We start from the raw sequence: 8,608 nt of genomic DNA on the forward strand, positions 1-8,608 counted from the left end.
AACATAGATATCTCTCTCTCTCTCTCTCTCTCTCTCTCTCTCTCTCCCTCTCTCCCTTTGTCCTTTCCACTTTTTCTAAAAATCAATGGAAAAAAATATTCTTGAGTGAGGATTAACAAACAACAACAACAAAATAAAGTGACACCGCACTGAGATAATGTAAGGAACTGTGGTTAATCTTCATAGAAAGCAGAGAAGAAAGACTTTTTATAGTAGTAGAACTTCTAGAAAAGCAGGGTATCCAACTGAGTGCCACAGGAGGAGAGCAAAAGGCCCAGACGCTTTCCATCAGTGTCCTCTGCTCTTACTACAGGGTCAAAGCGAAGGTTTCTGGTGCTTCAGGTAAGGAGCTTGGAAGTCACCACTCCCTCCTGACAAGTAAAAAGCTGAACAGACTGAAAAGTTAAGTCTTCCTGGATCTGTAAGAAAGGGAAGGACACAGGGCAAACTGTTGCCCCCAAGGTTAGAGAGAGACCGGCAGGTGTGGGAGTGACAGCTTACTAGAGCACAGGCTGATGAGCAGAAACTGCCTCAGGAACCTGAGCCAAGATGGGAAAACCTGAACTGTAATTGATGAATTGCTGTGTGCTCACTCAGAGAGTTAAAATTTCAGTTACTCTGTCAAAGGGAGGCCCCCATATTTTGTAAGTTTAAATCCCAAGCTAAGCCAGATTCTCACAATATATTTTAGAGAAAACTCAACATATGCTTCTGGAAGTGGGAGCGCTGTATTCTTCTTAAAAAGATCAGCCTTCAGGGAAAACTAGTTAACCACAACCTGACCTGATGGGTTATTCTCACAGCCTAGCTGACCCAGAAGAAGGGAAATAGCTAACTCAGGTCAGCTCTAGCCTTCTTCATGGAGAAGGGAAACACCCAACTCCAGCACACTCTGGCAGTTCTTTCCAACCTAAGTGTGGAGGGGTGTGAAAAAATACTAACAAATGCTTGAAGTTCAAGTCTAGAGGCAGAGAAGATTGCGTATGCTCTATTTTTGAGTGAAGTAGTCTATACATGTCAATTATATCCAGTTGATTGATGGTACTCTTGAGTTCACTTTACTGATTATCTACCTGCTGGATCTGTCCATTTCTGATAGAGGGACGTTGAAAACGTCCACGATAGTGGATTTATTTATTTATTTGTTTATTTATTTATTTATTATATCAGTTTTTATGCTCTGTTGTTATGCATATACATAGTAAAGGTGGTTGTATCCTCTCAAAATGTTTACCCCTTTATCATTATGGAATGTACCTCTTTATCCCTAAAAACTTTCCTGGTTCTGAAGTCCCTTCTGTCTGAAATTAATATAGCTACTTCTGATCTTTTTTGATCAGTGTTAGGATGATATATTCTTCATCCCTTTACTTTAATCTATATGTGCCTTTATATTTAATGTGGGTTTCTTGTAGACAACTTATAGTTGGGTTTTGTTTTTCATCCACTCTGACAATCTCAGTATTTTAATTGGTATATTTAGACCACTGATGTTTCAAGTGATTATTAGTATAGCTGGATTAATATCTACCATGTGTGTTTCATTTTTCTTTTTGTTTCCTTTGTTCCTATTTTTGTCTTGCACACATTTTTACCTTTTGTGATCTTCATGGAACATTTTATATGATTCCATTTTCTTTCATTTCTAGGCATATCAATTATACTTCTTTTTAATTTTCTTTAGTGGGGACCCTGGAGTTTGTAATATCCATTTACAAATAATACAAGTCTGCTTTCAAATGTCAACATACCATTTCACAGGCAGTGAAAGTACTTTTTAATCACAAAATATTCCAGATTCTTCATTTCATTCATACTTATGCATAAAATTAAATACATAGTTACTATTATCATTTTAAACAAATAATTGTTACATCAATTAAAAATAAGAGAAAAATGTTTTTTTTTTTATTTTTACCTCCACTTATTCCATCTTTGTTACTCTTCCTTTATTTTATGTAGACCCAAATTTCTAAGCTATATTATTTTCCTTCTCTCTGAAGAACTTTTAATATTTCTTGCAAGGCAGGTCTTTTGGCAGCAAATAAATTTATTAGTCAGTATTGCTTCAAATATGTTTTTCAATTCCTTTCTTTTCCTTCTGGTGTTCCCATTATGCATGTGTTGTAGCTTTAGTAGTTATCCCAGTTCTTAGACATTCTGTTGTGGTTTTTACAGTCTTTGCTTTTCAGATTTGGAGGTTTCTATTGACATGCCCCAAGTAGAAGCTATTTTCCAGGAATGTAATCTGGTACAATTTTCCTCCAGCTCAGAGTTTTCCTCTGCTGCATCTAGTCTCGTAATCAGCCTGTCAAAGGCATTCTCCATTTCTGGTTTTTATTCTTACTTAGAAGTCCATGTCACTGTTTACATTATCCTCTGTTCTTACAGGTTGTCCATTTTTTTCCATTACAACCCTTAGCAAATTAATCACTGTTTAAAAAAAAATTCTACTCTGATACTTGCAACATCCCTGCCATTGATGACTCTAGTTCTGATGCTTGTTCAGTCTCTTCAAAGGTGTTTTTTTTTTTCCACCTCATAGTATGTCCTGTGATTTTTGTGTTCAAAGCTGGAAATGATGTACTGAGCAAATGAAACTAACATAAATGAGCCTTTGAGAATGTAGTCATAGGGTGTGGGTGGAGGGTGAGTGCTCTCTAGTCCCATGATTAGCTCTCAATCTAATGGTGAGTTGGTGCCCCTGGACTGCGGACTTTAGCAGTGTCCTCAGTCTGCCCTCCTACTCTTCGGTGGGATGTGACAGCTGGACATGCCTGGAATTGTGTATGTCCTTTCCCCACAGGGAGGTTACAGTGAGCTGGCACTGGGTGTTTCCCTTCTCCCATGTGGAAGACAGAGCTACCTGGACTTGAGTGTTTCCATTCCCCAGATCGCTTAGGCTCTGGTAAAATCCCAGCAGACCACATTCTAGTAAAATAGTTGCTACTTACATTGTACCTTGTTAGGAAGGGAAACATGCTCTGCTATATTTCAAATATGGTTCCCTCTCTCTCCCCAAGCCTAAAACACAAAGGGATTTTTTCCCAATATTCACTGTGGGGACCTGAGTGTGCTCTTCTAGGTAAATCTAACTGAAGTGTGGAGTCCCCCAGGATTGGGTCCCCCTGGAGTCCTAACGCTCAGAGTCGTCCACACTGAGCCTGTATCAATTTGCCCACTGCAGTTCATGTTTTCCTATCCTGGCACTGGTTCCCACAAAAGTTCCTGCTCATGCCTTTCTGCTCTATAAATTGTGATTCTTTGTGTCTGCCGACCTTTCCATCTTAATGCGTTGGTTTGCTCTGTGACCTTACTTCTTTCATGGATCTAAGAAGTGCGTGTGTGTGTGTGTGTGTGTGTGTGTGTGTGTGTGTGTGTGTTGGTTTGTTCAGCTTTTACTTGTTGTCAGGATGGAGTGGTGACTTCTCAGCTTCTCGCACACTGGACTAGAAAAAGCAAGTGTCTCGATTTTTTTTAAAAACTATTTATTAAAGTTTATGATACTTTTAGATGTACAAAAAATTGCAAAAATTGTATAAAGAGTTCATATAAATCTCAGACTTAATTCTGCCTGCTGTTAGCATCTTACATTGGTATGGTACTTTTGTCACAACTTGTAAGCCATTGTTAATAAACTATTATGACATAAAGTCCATGCTTTGTGCAAATGACCTTAGATTTATCTAATGTCCTTGTCCTGTTCCAAGCTGTCATTTAAGATGCCACATCCCATTTAGTCATCCTGTCTCTAGGCTTTTCTTTGTGATTTTCTTTTCCTTTCTCTCTCTCTCCTTTTTTAATGCCCTTGACAGTTTTATGGAGTTGTCACCATGTATTTTGCAGAAAACACCTCAATTTTGTTTTGTCTGGTGTTTTTCTCAATATTAGACTGCAGTAATTGGGGGCGGGGTGGATAATACCACAGAAGTAAATGTTATTCTCATCACTTCATGTCAGGAACAATACATAGTATCAACATGACTTACCACTGATGATATTAAGCATGATCCCCTGCTCCAGGTAGTGTTCTCTAGATTTCTCCACCAAAATATTTTTTTTTCATTTTTCTACTCTATTCTTTGAAAGCAAATCACTAAACAAGGTTCACATGAAACTGGAAGAAGGGAACTGAGCTCCACCTCTTGCAAAGGGGAGTATCTACCAAAAGTATTTGTAATTTCACTGTAAGGAAGTGTTGCCTCTTCTCCCACACTTATTTATTTAACCAATGATCTATATCAGTGTGAACTGGTAGAGATTTATTTTATGCTTTGCCTTATAATCAAATTCTCTATTATTGATTATGTTTCACAAATTTTTCTAGCTTTGGTTATTCGATTTTTCTGATTAGCTCCTGTGTCCCTTTAGTATACCCTCATCCTTTTATTTTTCTGAGCATTATCTTACTTTCTGAACCAATAAAATGTTCCAGGCTCATCTTATATAGTCCCTGTCCCAGAACAAAAAAAAATCATTATTCTTTCTATTCATGGAGTAATTCTAGGTTCTGAATTATAAAAGCATCAAAACGTGATAAGAGCAAACTACTCTTGGCTGAGTACTTGCTATGTGCCGGACACTGAGCCAAGCATTTTCTTTGCCTCATCTCTCCTAATGTGCATGAGGTTTTAAGGAGGCAAAGCAGTCACTCTGATGGTACAAACAAGAAATAGACACAGAGGAACTGAAGAACTTGCCAAGTTCAAACAGAAAATAAATGACAGAACCCTGAGAGTGTCTGATTCCTAAACAATGATCTTAACCATTATTTCATTCAGTTTTCTGCTCTAGTCACTAGAAAGGTAGACAAAATAAACAACATAAATCCTTTTTGTAGGTAATTCATAAGGAAAATATATCTCTGGTTCTGAAACATTGACTTTCTCATAAATTATTTAAATGTAAATAGAAGGTCTGGTATTCAACAGAGTAAAATTAGATGTAATTAAACCATCAATAATAAGATTCACTGATTGAAAAGTTTTTGTCTCTTTAAGATCCTTTTTCCAAAACCTCCATCATTTGAAATAATTTCTAAAGCCATGTTCAATTTCCTCTAAGCCTCTACTAAGATAGCTTTATATCCTTTGTCTTATATCCTCATCTTTCCTCAGCCAACCTTCTCAAAATGTTATGCCTGACAGTCATTATTAGTATCCCTGAATGATTATATAATTATTGGCATTATTAATTTCAGCAATATAAAATTCAGCAGAAGGAATTGAGACCTAATCAAGATGGAATGTTCAGATCCCAGCAGATGAAGAGCTGGAGTAAATATTCATTTGGATACTGGGGATTTAAGGTGTGCAACTTTCATTAACATTTGACAATATCTTTTCTCATTTTCCAGGTGTTGAAATTGGCAACCATAACACAGAGCCATCTAGCAGAACGTAAAAAGCATCAGCCAATTTAATTTGTGCCAGGCCAGCATCACTCTGTTCACCAGGTACACAAGCAGCCTCTTTGTGTGACAAACAGTTGGAGGTTGAAACTTCCTTTGTGCTTGAACTCTGCATAAGAAGAATGTTGTGCATTAGCAGAGCTATTCCACAACATCCCCAACATAATGGGACCCAGGAAGAGCACTAGTTGTACCTATCTATATTCACTGCACCTTGGCTCAGGAATCAGAGTGAAGGCCAGAGGCATCATTTTAATGATGCTTATTCAGTGCCTTGAATTTTAATAGCACCCTTCTTGTGAGTACCTCGAGGCTTCACTCATCTTCCAAGAATTCAAATAAGTGTGGCATGGGGTGGGTCTGAAGGTACTTAGAGAATCTGTAACTTTATGGGGAGTATTTACTGGGACATAGTTAAGTTGAGAGCAGAGTTGGCCTTATATGGAAGAAGAGTGATGTGACTTAATGGACGCTGTGGAAATTTTTTTTAATTCTCTATATTACAATCTGTATTAGGCATCTTCCATTTATCTTTTACATCCATGCGCTACCTGCCCTGTGTTCCAGGAGAGTGAGCAGCATGGATCATATAAACAGGCCCCCCTTGTCCTCTGGCTTTGGATTAGCTTTGATTAATGGGCCTGTTAAGAGGTCAGCAGGTGTGGAGAGAATAAGGGCTTTACTTAGGCTTTTCCCCTGCAGACACTATGGGGTGGCTGTGCCCTAGACTAAAGGTCACAGCTCCTATCAGGTTGCTCTCTTCACATAGCTCCTGCTCTCTCCAAATTTCATTTTCCATTCGTTCCCCTTGCCCTTTCAGACCTAGGGAGGTAACTGACTGTCTCACCCCCACCCCCGTGTTACTGACCCCACAATCCTGCACTATCCCTTTCGGTTTTGCTATAGCATGCGTACTACTTTGGAAACAGACCCTTTATTAAAATCCACTCAAATTATTTGTGTTCATCAGTGGTTTCCACCCTCACTCTATCTGATACACTATCCTGTGATAGTGTTTGAAACTCTGTCATTAGAGATTTACTCCTTTGGCTTTCCCTGTACCATCAGAAAAACACTATTAGGACCTTCAAATCCATTATCGATCACTTACATATCTGTATAAAACATAAGTGTTTCCTGATTTAACATCTTGTCATGCCTGGCATAATTCAAGGAAAGGCTATAAAGTAATTTATCAATAAATTGTTGACAGGAGATATATGTTAGTAACTTTTGCATTCCTTGTTAAAGACAATGTATTATAGTGGTTAAAAGTTATATTGTCTAAATTTAATCATGGTTCTGTTACTTAATAACTGTTAACTGAATAATTTTCTTACCATCCTGATTCTTAGTTTCACCATCTGGAAAATAAGAATAATAATAATACCTGCCTCATGGGGTTCCTATAATGATTAAATGACTTAGTCATCCAAAGCACCTAATATAGCACATAGTAACTTCCATAAATACTTGCTATTATTAACACCTAGTATATTTATTAATATATGAGTCCATTAATTCAATAAATGTTGAATGCCAATGATGTGTCAGGCACAACCACAAATGGCCCTACCTACATATAACTAAAGGTCTAGATATAGAGGCAAAAATACAGGGACATATAAATGTAATCATAAATCACAGTCATAAGTAAATGGAAAACCAGATAAATACTATGTAGGAGAAATGCTTGGCATCATATGATGAAATTTTAGAGGTATTCTTTGAAGGAAGAGTAGGAGAGACTTAGACAAAGAGGATAGAGAGATCCAAACACAGGAAAAAATAAGTGCAAAGACATGGGGTGTGTGTGGGGCGGGGGGGAATAATGACTAAATAACTGGAAAAGCTCTATTGATTATAGAGAGAGAATCCAGGTAGACATGTAGCTAAGGGTTAAATAGTAGAGGGCTTTGTATACAATGCTAAAAACTTTTGCATGTGTCTTAATAGAAACTGGAAGCTACTGAAGGATTTAAAGGTGTATGTGGGAGTGAGGGTGGGGGTTGGGGCAAGCTCACTGTTTTTTAAGAGTCATTTTAACTAACTGCATTGTGGGGATGAAAGATGGATATAGACAGATCAATTATGCGGGCAGACCAATTAGGATATTGCAACAGTTCAAGGAAGAGATGATGATTGCTTGGACTAAAGTGGTGGCAGTGAAGATTGAAAATCGTGGGTGAATTTTAAAAGGTAAAATTAGCAGAACTTGATGATGGATTATATATATATAAAGTGAACATTTCAAGGATGGCGCCAAGTTTCCTGATTTGTGGAACTAGATAGACAGTTGTACCATTCACTGAGTTAGGGCACGTTGAAAAAGAACCAAGTTGGCAGTAGAGATCATATATTCTATTTTGAGTATGTTCTATGTGAATTAACTTTTGACACATTCAAGAATATATGTCATGTTTTTAAAAGTTGAATAGCCTTAGACATGTCCCATTGACCCATATTTTATAAGGGGATAAATAAGATGATTTTTATTGGTTTCTTCCAACTCTTATGTTCTGAATTCTCATCCTGATTTCATCACCAATCAACTATATGGTGTTTGGCAGGACATTCACCTTTTTTGAAACCTAGCCTCTCAACTGCAAAATGAGGAGGTTGAATAATGTGATCTATAAAAATAAGGTGTCTAAATTCTCTAAAGTGCTTTGATTTTATAAAAGTTAAAAAGCAAGCCAAGGACAGGAGCCAATTTTCATAGTTTTATATTCTAATCAGGTAATTCTACCACCTCCTATTCCCTAAATGAATGGCACAGAGTTAACTGCTCCGTTAAATTAAGATAAGAGTAACAACTGGAAGATGCCAACTAGATATATTAAAATCAATTATTTGACTAATAAAATCAAGTACAAAGGTATTATAGATCAAACTTTTGAAGACTAAAAGTTGTATGCATTTTTGTTACCTTTCTTTAGCAACAACCAATCCATTCAACTAGCTAATTATTCCAAATTTTCATTTTACTTCTTATATTTCAAATTGCACACATCTGCTATTATTGGTATTAATGTACCTATAGTTTTATTTGATTACTCCAAAATGACTTGAGGAAACTAATAATAAAAGATATCTCAGAGCCGAAACCGGTTTGGCTCAGTGGATAGAGCGTCGGCCTGCGGACTGAAGGGTCCCAGGTTCGATTCCGGTCAAGGGCATGTACCTGGGTTGCGGGCA

This window comes from Myotis davidii, unplaced genomic scaffold, assembly GCF_000327345.1.
Source record: "Myotis davidii unplaced genomic scaffold, ASM32734v1 scaffold1416, whole genome shotgun sequence".
In the NCBI taxonomy this organism is placed as follows: Eukaryota; Metazoa; Chordata; class Mammalia; order Chiroptera; family Vespertilionidae; genus Myotis; species Myotis davidii.